We start from the raw sequence: 12,696 nt of genomic DNA on the forward strand, positions 1-12,696 counted from the left end.
CCTCTCCTCTCCTCTCCTCTCCTCTCCTCTCCTCTCCTCTCCTCTCCTCTCCTCTCCTCTCCTCTCCTCTCCTCGCCCCGAGGCCCTTACACATCTCAGAGGAATCCCAGACGGAAAGCGGCTCGATCCGCGAGCCAGAGCCGTCCCCGCGGGCTCTTCCCTTCCCGCCGCTCTTATCCCCATCGCGGCCAGGGAAACCCGCACGTATTTGTGCTTCGGCCCTCCACGGCCCACGGCCTTGAACTGTCCTCTGTGGGAGAGACAGCAAAGAGTGACGGGGAGGTTCGGCTGCAAACAGGGCGCGCGGTGCCTTTGCATGGCTTCCATCACGTTTCCTGGGGTATTTACCTCCGCAGTTCCCCTAGAGCTAGGTGCACACGATGTGAGGTGTCTCTGTGGGAGCCGGTGCAGCCAATGGAAGCAGAATCGGCAGCTCCGCGCCTCCGTCCCAGCCCCAGCCCCGTGGCCCGGCCCGGCCGTCGGGGCACCCACACGCTCTGCGGACAGATTCACGCCAGTACTGGGTCTCGTTTGGCGAAAAGAAAGTGTGAGGATTCACCCTGCGTGATTTCTTCGGGGTTGTTTGGTTTTATTTGTTTTTTGTTTGTTTGTTTAGTTGTGTTTGGTTTTGGGTTTTTTATCGTTCATAAACGAATGAAGCCACCGTCGTTTGACTTTAATCCCGCACGACGGAAGCGCAATGCGCATCGACCTCAATGTCGATGGCACAACATTCCTGCCCAAGTGCTGCAAGGCAGAAACTCCAGGTTTCTACAGAGCGGCAGGCATCGTCTGCTTTTTAAACCCTGGGTATTTCTGCTGCATTAACGTTTGAAGAGTCACACGAAACATTTCCTTTGTCAGGAATAACTGACTGCGGATACCCCGGTCACAGCTGCAAGGACGGGCAGAGAGGGAGCAAAGTCAGGTCCTGATGTTGTGCTGCTCTGCCCCGCATTGCAGTGTTCCCCGACGCAGCCCGATGATAGTCAGAGTGACACAGAAACACAGACAGGACCACGCAGCCACGCGTGTTTCCAGTGGGGCTGGCGATTACCGTGGTGAAGATCACACATCGGAGCATGTCGGGGCATTAGCCGGCCCTTCGCAGTACCCGCGGTGAGATGAGTCCCCAGGCTGTTCCCCGCGAGTGCTTCTACAAAACCCACTATGAACTCGTTTCTCCTCTGGGGCGAGAGGCCCGACGGGCGAGGCGGGCATGCGGACCGGGGGCACCGCAGGGCCGCGGCCGCCGGAGCCGGCTCGGTGCGGCCAGCGGGAACTGTCATCGCCGGGAAAGTGCTGAATCCGGCCTGGCACCGCACCGCCCCGGCCCTGCTGCACCTTCCACGGCAGCAAAACGTCCCCGCAAAGGACGAACACACAGACCCCCGTTTTGAACAGCTGAGGAAATGGGGTCTCACAGCCTGTTTAAGCGAGCAAGTGCAAGGATTTAGCCGTCCATACACTTTAAAATAAAGACTAGAAGGATTGTCTGTCTGAGGTTTCTCGGCTCCCGAGAAGGTATTTTGATAAGGATTTCTAGTTAAACTAGTTTATTTCTAGTTAAATTTTCAAGGATGTCTGAGGTGTTATTGCACTTTCCCCAAGAATTAAACAAAATACTTTCTCAGCTCTCGAATTTGAGGTAAAGATGATGGGGGGGAAAAAAAAATACCACCAGCCCAGTAAATACTAAAAAAAACCGAGCAACTGCACATCAGCAGGAACCGCCTGACTGCCGGGAGCGGGGCTGCTCGCCTGGGCAAAGCAGGCTGGGCTGAAACGGCCCTTCCAAACACATCGCCGGGGGATCCCGGAGTTCCGGGACTGAGGGTCCCACCTCCAGCATGTAAAGGAATAGACCCACGTTCCTCCGTGGGAGAGGGACTGGGGCTCAGGTGCTCGGTAGTGCCAAGGAAGTCATGAAGGACACCCCAGTAAGAATCCCTCGAATTCAGCAGAACAGTAATTACTAATGACCTTTCCTCGCTTTGGACATGCAGGTTTGATTAAAGGGTCTTTAAAATTATTTCCCCCTAAATTTTCTGGCAGGCGTCTGGACTCAGCTGGCTCCATTTCGGGCAGGTTCGGTCTGGCGCTTTTGCCACGGTTTAGATCACATTCACACCCTCTCCACCCCGACCTTCACATGCACACCCTCATCGATTATAGGGAGCTTCCTAAAATCAGGAAAAACACCATGGCATTCAAGAACTAGTAAATAAATTTTCCTATATGTTTTTGACAGATTATCCTCTTACTATATGTATCGATGTAAAGACCAGTGATATATAAATTGGGGCGGGGCGGGGAAGAGAGGGAAAAGAAGAACTCATATGTTCATTCTCTGCTAGGATAAGGAAAGAAATGGAATGTTTTAGAGACAGAAGGTCCCTTTTCTTTGATAACTTTGTAAGATACATACTACTGTTAATGTCTTAACACACCACCTTAGACCTGGAGATCTCAGTGAATTGTGTGGAGCAAAACCTATTCTGCAGAGCATACTGTACCTTCATTCCTTCTGCAGAGTATTTTCTAGGTATTGTTAGAACGGAAAGGTCTCCCAGCTTCCTAGCAATTGTTCCACAGTGGTATTAAAGAAAGGACGAAGATCTCAGCGCTTCTTGCTTGTCTCCTCTCTCAGGAGATCCCTCTGGACCGTCCCACAGTCCCCTGCTGGTACGTGGCGTCTGACACTGCCATCTTGTGTTCTACAGCTCCAGCTGTTATTTACGAAACCAATTTCAACGAAAACGTGTAGCTACGAACATAAAAGTTGTAGCCGAGACAGTTAAACACATGCTCTCAGAGGGATATGCCAAGTGCCCGTTTTATTTAAAAGGCTATATTTCAACATTTTAGCTCCTAGCTAAAGAGCAAAGTTTAAACATATTTGAGCCTGTGAGACCTTCAAGAAGATGAGCAGGTATCTCTGTCTCTGTCATGGTACAGCTCTCAGGTACTCTCAGCTCTCTCCAGTGCCACTTTTCTTCTAGTTATGTTTACCATTCTCTAGGAAGAAAGTAGCACAATTTATTTATCCCGCACAGACACAAACCTGAAGGTCATGTCAATATTTTACTGCATATTTTCTGCCTTCACTACCAGTGCTGTAACCTAAGACAAATCTGTGCAGAATCACCATGCACCTTTGGCTTCAGTAGCTAAAACTGCATGAAAGAGAAAAGCTAAGGAAAATCATTCAAATGAGGCAAGACAAAGACATTTTACACCATCTTAATAATTTGTACTGATAGGCACAGACATCAGGCCAGTGAGGACAGATGGAGGAGAAGTTAGTATACCCAGTAATAAATGTCAAAACATTTTGGGCAGCTGAAAAGAGAAGAGTGAAATGGCAACAAAATGGGTGTCTCTGGAAACACAAAAGTGCTGTCAAATTGTACCTTTATTTTTTACTTGTTTTTTTCTTACAGAGAAGGCCTAATGGCATGCCAAAGTTTATTTTATGTTTCCTGACTTCCTTTTTTAATGTTATGATCTTGATTACTTAAACATTGTTTTCTTTCTTCATTAACATAAGTATAGATTGCAAATCACTGTAACTCTTTAAAAGTATTAAAATCATGTAAGAATGGTGTGATTAGAGTAAGTGATGAAAACTTTCTGGTCAGGACTTCAAAACATGTCAAATTCATAATGAACAACTTGAGTAGGGTGTTGCAAATAATGTTAATTAAAAATGTCCATGCACAGTCCCTTTGAGGGCATGTGAATAAATATCTAACAGTTTCTATTGGGGTCTCTGTTCATACTGAAAATGAGGAAGTCTTTATAATTCATAACTATTACAGAGTCTTTATGAATGCTCTTTCTCATATTTCCCACTGGAAACCATTAGATAATCTGTTTTTATTATATAGAGCCAAACATTTGGCTTAATATTTTTGTTTTAAAACAGACCACAGAAGCATGGGGATATTAGCCATCCCATAATTTTTAGGGGTGCCTTAAAGTCATGTACATTTATTCCTGTCTTGAGAGTTTCTTTAAATTACAATCTTTGATCCTTGTTCTTCTAAAAATGTCACCCAAGATACACATAAAACAGAAGTTTCCTACTCTGTGTTTTTTCATTAACCATCTACCTTCCCACCCACTAATGCTGTGAATTTAAGAGTCTACATAATTGAGTCTGTAAATTAACAAAAAAATCCAGACAGCCAGAGCAACCAAGCTGTAGATGGCACATTGGCCTTAATGCTCTTATATTAGCACATTAGGCAAGCAGAAAGGGAGTTTTCAGTCATTATGCTTACGTGTTTTGGTTTGGTGGTGGCTTTTTTTTTTTTTTTTTTGGTTTCTTAATGGCAGCAAGATGCATTTCTTTCCCTGACCTTCCTTCAAAGCCAATATATTTTTGGGGCCAAAGATGAATTAAGACAGATAGGAAAAGTGTGTGATGAATGGATTATTCTGGATATCTGAGAAAGACTGTGAGTAGGCAGCAATGGACTGCAAGAGTAATTCAAACTGGTTTTCAGTGTTCTAAACTATGAGCTATTCAGCATTTCAAATTGACAGCTTGTAAATGTAAATTTTATTAAATGCAGAGCAATAAAATTTTGTAAGTTTCTGTCATTTTGAATTTTAGTGGTTGAAATTGAAGCCTCCAGCCTTTTAAATCACAACTTGTAGGAGCACAGCTCTAAAGCATCCATTACTCTTAAATGTGTGCTTTTCAAAACCTCATTATTGCCTTTGCTCACAAAATATCCTTGTCAGGATCCAGGTCTGCATGTCTCGTGTCAATGATAGGCTGACAGGCTCATGCCCTCTGTTCTGTTTACAGTGTATACAATATAAAGTTTTCTGCTCTTCATTCTCACTAGGCAGAAAATGAACAGGATTAGCAGTGATATCACCCTTCAGACCAGCCAGACTTTCCCCTTTGATCTCAAAAAAATTTCTTTGCATGTGCAGTGCAAGAGTCTGGCTTAAGGATCCTTGTTTTGCTCTTGAGACAGACATTGCCTGATTGAGGAAAATGAAAACATAATAACGCCTACCAGTTAAAGCTGAAATCTAGCAGGCAATGTCTTGGAAAAGTTCTTGCATGACAGAGTGAGATCAGTGGAGAACTTTCGTAATATTTTACTGGATAACAAAGCTTGAGTAGAAGGCAGTTTTGCATAGGCAAAGGATTGCAGGAACTCAGCCAAAGAGCTCAGAAATTTATGAGACCAATTTTTTTTCAGAAGATTACAACTGCCATTGAAGAACCAAAGTGAAGTGACAGAATTGCACAGCATCCAACATGTTTGTGTTTGCCAGCAGGAATCTAAAATCCAGCCACTTCACTTGATGTGCTCCAGCAGTCACAGATACATACTGTCTGTGTCTGTGGGTGTACCTTTGTCCATTTAAAAAGAACACTAGCAACTCAAATATCATATTTCCTTTAAAAAAACAGGCATTCTACTTATAAGTAAGAATAGAAAATCACTCTAAATGTTTCAAATTGTGTCAAATGATGAGAAGGATTAAAGACACACCACATCTCATTTTAAGTCAGAGTCTCAATTCTCATAGTAGCCTAGATATTTTTATAGTATTCTGTTAAGTCTATGCAATAAGCTGAGTAAGCTCTCAATTAATTGAATATATTGTCAAATTGAATATGAATTTGAGTGTGTTATTAACTGGTGAGAATTTTACCAAAGTAAAGTAAGATAAAAACAACTGATGCATTATAAGATGCTAAAAGTGTAGATGGTGGAATTCTCTGGAAATAGAAAATAATACCTAATTTTCTTTAGTAATAATTGCATGTTCTCAAAACCTTAATTGCACCATTTCTTCTTGGTCTACTTGAGTAGAGTACTAGATATGCAAATTCTGTCACAGTTTTCTTCCAGCTTTTGCTGGGATGCTTCTCCTAACTCTCTCTTCCTTAGTATTTTCTATATTTACCACGTTGCTAATACACCTCTATGGTTTGGCTTGACTTAGATCTGAGATAATCATGCCATAAAGCACTTCATCTCCATCAGAAACACCTACAGTTTTGGCAGCAATAATAAAATTGCCCTCAAGATGTAGAATTTCCTGGGAAGAAATTAGTTTGGAAGCACATAAGCTAGCGTTGAGGAAAAACACTTTGAGTGAGTCACAACTTTTGATACCACATCAGAAGAAAATTGATACAAAGTAGGGGTTTGAAAACCAGTTATCCAAGAGACGTAATTCTGCTGGTCATAGTCCCTTATGGAAAACCGGGCGACAGTTCTGATTTCATGTGCAATAAGAAAGATGAACAGAAAAACTATCAGAAATATGAGTTGTCATTCCAGCTGAGACGCATTGACATTGTGAACTTTATTGTGCTAAATTACACAAATAATGTCTAAGAAAGCATGTTCATTAGACCTATGACAGGCCAGCTCCCAGCCAGGATGTCAGCTCTCCAGTTTGCTGGGTGTGACAGCAGCTGCAGCAGCTGGAGGGACTTGTGCCCAGCCTGATTGCTCATATCATGGCTTAGGATGCTCAGGTGAGGCTGTGGTGTGGGTGAGGTGTGGGTGCACATTAATTGCTGCCAGTGGTGGTAGCAAACCATGAAGAAATTGTGGATGTGACATCCTGAACTGCTGCAGCTGTTGGCTCCTGAACACAGTCAGAGCTCTCTGTCATGGTGGGTAGTGACACACACACCTATTGGGCATAGAATACATTTCAAAGCTGATTGAGATATTACGTTAAGCTATTCAGATGGGGACCATTTTCTGGATAAGTTAGTGCTTTGCCTTCATTTGCTGACGTGGCAATGAGATGGCACAGCTGATGGCTGGCTGGTGGGTCTGTGGAGGAAATGCTCATCCTCTGGAGTACTGTATCTTATACAGACTATAACAACGGGACATAGCTGAGTTGGAGGATACTAAATGACATTCCATAGATACTTCAAATTAATTTTGGACTGAAATAGTTTGCTCAAGAAAATCAGTCTTGGGTGTCTGCAGTCAGTGCAAACTTACCTCTCCCATGAAAGTTTCACAGGAAAGTGTGCATCCAATAACTCCAGACTGAACTATACACATGACTGCATTGCTTGAATATTCACAGCAGCTAAAATCTGTAGTCAGACATGAGGATCTCAGTTCTCTAGGTGATGTACACAGGTATAGCCAATAGATCATATTTGTTCCCTAAAAACTGCAAATTGCAATCTAGGGAAAAAGAAAAAAAAAGTTTCCACAGTCATGGGGGACAATCAAAGAACAATGAGACAATTTTACACAAAATGACAGACAACTATACTGGACATCAGTACCTTCCAGCTGCCAAGTACTTATAGATGAGGTTGCACAGTGAAGGAGCAGAGGAGTAGAGGCTCTACAGCAACCAGTATAATAAAGTCTAGGAGTCTGGGGAATTAATTAGCTTTGAGCACTCTGAAAGCATGGTTGGCATGTGCTGCAGTGAACACAGAGCTGCACTGTCATGACTATGACATCTGCAGTTTAATGTTGCAGATAAATGTATATTTGGAGAGCTCAAAGTTGGAAATCTGGAGCTCTTTTCTTCCCTTTGAGGCTAGTAACATATATGACTTTGAGCAGATTGTCTAGACTTGGCAGAAAGGGGATTGCAGAGGGTTTCCAATGTCAAGATTCATTCAACTCGTGTATGTGCAATTCCTTGGATGAAGATCAATAGTTAATAATTATTGCTGTGAAAGATGATCATAAAAGTGCTTCAAGGGATATATTCACTATCATATTTATGTCAAATGTTATTAAATATGATTTGCAATTAATAATTTTTTCAGAAAATCGAGTTTGTCTTCTGTATTGTTCACACAGTCTTCACAGACTGATAGATTATATAAAAGATTTAATTGATGTATTTCCAAGGGATTTCTTTTGACACGTAGTTCAGAATGAAAAAGAATGTTAATAAGGACCTGTAGGCAAGTGAAAAACAGGATACATTGCAACACAGGTTTCCTTTACCTGTCATATTAACGTGACAGTTGATTTGCTGAAAGATTTTTTAGACATGGGCAATTTAGACATGATAATGTATTGGGTTTGTGTGTCCTCGATTTGATAGCAGGGGATGGGGGTGGCTTCTGTGAAAAGCTGCCAGAAGCTTCCATCATGTCCAACATGAGCCAATACCAGCTGGCTCCAAGCTGGACCTGCCACCGGCCAAGGTCATGCCAACAGCAACAGTGGCAGCACCTCTAGGAGTTAAGGAGAGAGGGGGAAACCTGCATAAGTGCATCTGAACAGAGAAGTGAGAATATGTGAGAAGAACAAACGTGCAGACACCAAGGTCAGTGGAGAAAAAGGTGAAGGAGGTGCTTCAGGCACCAGAGCAGAGATTATTTATCCCCCTGCAGCCTGTAGTGCAGACCTTGGAGAGGCAGGGGCTCTGTTGAGCTCCATGGTGGAGCAGAGATCCACCACCAGCTCCTACAGGCCCCCATGCTGGAACAGGCAGATCCCTGAAAGAGGCCGTGACCCTTGGGAAACCCATGGTGAAGCAGGGAAAGAGTGTGCCCCTGCAGAAGAAGGAGAGGGAGAGGCTATGTGTGATGAACTGACCACAGCCCCTATTCCTTATCCTCCTGCACCCCTCGAGGGCAGGAGCTGGAGAATCAGGGAGTGAAGATGAGCCTGGGAAAAAGGCAGGGGTGACAGAAAGGTATTTTAAGTCTTGGGTTCATTTCTCTGTATGGGAGTAGCTACACATTAAGGCAGAAAAATGGAAATTGGTAGATAAGGTGAAGATGGGAGAATTAGATAAAGAGAAAATTATGATGGATGTTACTGAAAGAAGTATCAGGTTGCAGGGGATGGGCCACCTGAGCAATAAGTTTCAGGTGCAACATTGTGTAATGCATTTCTTAAAGAGCTGCCTACAAAAAGCAGGATCAGGGTGATTAACTGGTTAAGAGGATTTTGGGAAACTACAGCAGAGGCTCAAGATACTGGGCCAAGAGAACTGGATAGCTGTGGCCCAAAACCATTGATGTGGGATAAGATTCAGCCATATAGACTGCAAAGTCAAACACTTGGAAACTAGTAACTTAATATTCAGGAGAAGATGAGATTTAATAGCTAATAGTCTAAGAGAAGAATGAGATGGCTACTAGATCTATTGGAAATGTGATTTCTGTGTGAAGAAAGCAAATGCAATTATTGTGCACAGTAAAAAAAGCTGAGGGAAAGGGGGAGGAAAGTGGACATTTGAGATTATTGCACTTGTCTTCCCAAATAGGCATGCTGAGGCTCTGCCCTCCAGGAAGCATCTATACATCTGCCTGCTGATGGGAAGTAGAGAATTAATTTCCTTTAAAAAAATTTTGCTTGTGTGTGTAGCTTTGTTTCACTTATTAAACTGTAATTATCTCAACCTTCATCTCTCGCTTTTGTCCTTCTGATTCTCACCCTGCTCCTGCTGAGGGAGAGGGACCAAGAGATTGGGTGGAAGCTTCTCTGTCAGGTGGGATGTCAGGGCTTACCCCAGCTGGCAACCAAGCCCCATGCAGTTGCTTGCACACTCCACCATCAGCAGAGCTGGAAGGGTAAACCCATAATATGGAATGAAACCACCAGGCCTTAGAACAAACTTCCAAGATGAGTGGTGAGGGAAAATGGCCTTCCAATTCAACAACAGGACACCAGTGCTTCAGGTGGGTCCTTCCAAAGCTGCACTACAGGCTAGAAAATAATTCTAGATTTTTCCATGGTGTTTTTTCCATAAAAAGAAAAGAAGAAAAGCTTTTTTTTTGGACTGGTAACAGGTCAAGACTGTGAGGAAGATAGCTTTCTCCATTTTTGCAACAAGCATTGTGGTTTGGGGTCAAGAAACAGGAGTTCCCAGTGATCCTCTGTGTTCATGTGGGAAATTCCAGATTTGCATGACTGTCTCAGTAGAAGTACTTAATTTATAAATTAGTTCTCTTTCTGTAGGTCAAAAAAGACCTTCTCTTTCTGTAACTGTTGTTATTAGCCTGGCTGTTGCTGGACTTCATACTCTGAGTTACATAGTGTACTTAAGTGAGAAAAAGTGTTTACCACAATGAAAATGTGGTGTGGCTTTATTAGTAAATTCAGCTAGTGGAAAGACAAGAGAACTTGTTTGTCCAGTCACACAACTGGAGAGCAGGTTTCCAATGTGGGTTTTTCATGTTAACTATGGCTAGAATTACTGCTCTGTCTTAAATACTAGCCAGGTGTCAGTGAGTTATTTACCTTTCCACAATACAGGGAAAAAGGTAGTGCTTTACACAAATTAAAAAGCTACTGCTGACATTTCTCTCCCCTCCCCAGCAGAGTCAATGTAGGAGGAGATAGTTCCAGTGGGACCACATGCCATGGTCACTATTGCCAGAAGGAGGATGTGGTCAGCTTTCTCTTAAACATTTAGCTTGGCCTCCGCAGTCCTGTGCTTGGTGAACCTCACTGGCCCTGTTTTACTGGGTAGTTTGTGAGGAACAGCTGGCCAGTGGTTCTTTTCTGTTTTATTAGGCAATGTAGTTCATAAAAGTTGCGGCCTTCAGCTTAACCATACTCCTGAGTGGAAAGTCTTGTTCACTGCAGTGTCTGGGCCAGAGACCTTTACATCACTGCAGTCAACAGCATTAAAAACAGTCACTCCTTACATGACCTTAGGTTAGCAGGAAGCAAGGTGGAAGAATGCCCTTCCAAAAGCAAGGATTTCCAGCTTGAGTAGGAACTGTTTCTTACATGTATAAAAACAAGTCATTATTTACCATTTCCACTCAGTTGTCTGTCTAGTCAGGCACATTAATCACCGAGTTTCACTCAAGGCACAGTCATCAAGCAGTGCAGAAGAAAACAGTGTCTGGTAAAGACATTAGAGATGATACTGGTGATGTAGAAACAATTTGGGTTTTATTTGCAAATCTGTAGTGCAATTAAAAGCAACAGCTGCTCTCTACTCTGCTCCAGAGGTGAGTGGCAAACCCAGCATTATAATGGAAGTAAATATATTTTCTTTTTAAACACACACTCCACTTTTTCTTTTCTTTTCAAGGACACTTCCCTCATTCAAACAAATGGAATTTCAATTTCCACCTTGGAGAAGAGGAGTGTGTGCAGATCCGAGCAACAGAGACTTGAAATAGAAAAATTGGTATGAATGAAACTCAAAAGAGAATGAGTATTGTTGTGTAAGCATGGGCAGAAAAAGCAGAACAAATGTTAAAAGAATGTCTTGTATTGGTAACAGAGGACACAGTTCATGTCAGTCACTCTGAGAAATGTGTTGTTTCCATCAAGTGCTGTAAGGACAGCCCAGATGACTTGGTAGCTAATGACCCTGCATTCTTGAAGAGGATGGCAAAAACGTTGAAGGCTCCCACACATGCTATTCCTTTTTCTCTCAATGCAGATTCCACCTCATTCAGCTTGATTCACACCTTTTCTCAGAGCCTGGGAGAAGCATACATCTATTTCCTATGTAGGCAATGATTTTTAGTGCTTTTGTAGATACTTGCATAAAGGAGTACAACTTATACTATATTCTAAAAAAAGCCCTCCCACATTCAGAGGTGTAATTTGCATTTGTACAGTTTGCATTTGCAAACATCGTGGACTGTGTATGCCACAATTACTTAGTCAGGGTAGCCTAAGAGCAAGGAGGCAAAGAAATCAAAACTGGAACTGTGCTATTTCTTCAAACAGAAACTGATTATCAAAAATAGTTTTCTAATTAAACTGTAAAAAAATGACAGGAGAAAAAAAAGAGAGTATTTCTGACTGCCAGCTCAAAACATGAGCAGAAATGAAAATCAATGGGATGCACTAAAAAAATTTAACCAGGTTTGTAGGGGAAAATGTGAAGAAGGAAACAAGTGCAACACAAAAATTCACAGGGGCCAGGAAGGAACGTTCCTTTAAAACCAAATGAGGTGAGCTGGGTACCTGGCTCTGTCTCTTGAGATGGATGAAGATGTTACATAAAAATGTGGACTGTGAAGAGTGAATACTAAAAACTCCCACTCTTGTCTCTGCCCCTCAGAAATTCCCACAGATTTCCCTTTCCAGCCTTCCTTTCCTACTTACCTATAAGCTCTAACTCCTCCACTGCTGCCTGTCTCCTGTCCTAAACATCTCTGGCCTGTCCTGTCACACTCTACTACCTCTGCCTCCCAAAAACTCATTCAGAAGTTGCAGTGATTCTACTTATGGAGAGTTACAAAATACAGACAGAATGTCAAACAATATATATTTATTTAACAATATATATTTATTGTCTGTGTCACTTGGTGACCCAGGCTTTTTTCAGTGAAAACTCCATTCAAAGTAACTGCTCAGGGATTTTTTCTTAGTATTTTAAAAATGCATTAGAGTTTCAAATTATTTCTATACTGCCATCAATGATTTTTTTTTACTGCAATGATCTGTTAGTTAATTCCAGTGCTTTTCACCACACTTCATATATTTCCTTTAACTGTGAAGTATCAAACACTTTGAGACTAGCTTCCTTTCATCTATAAAATGCTACCCATATTTAGTAAAGATGGCAATGACAAAAATAGTTCAATTTGAAAGCCTCCCAGAGGGGATGTGTTGGTAGCAAAAGTTTGTACCACTCTGTAAAATGACCACACCACGCTGTTAATGTGCTTGCTGAACATTGCAAGCGAGATGTGTAAAGATTTCCAGTCAGATTGTTTGCCCTGTTATGCTG

This window comes from Molothrus aeneus, chromosome 4, assembly GCF_037042795.1.
Source record: "Molothrus aeneus isolate 106 chromosome 4, BPBGC_Maene_1.0, whole genome shotgun sequence".
Taxonomy (NCBI): domain Eukaryota; kingdom Metazoa; phylum Chordata; class Aves; order Passeriformes; family Icteridae; genus Molothrus; species Molothrus aeneus.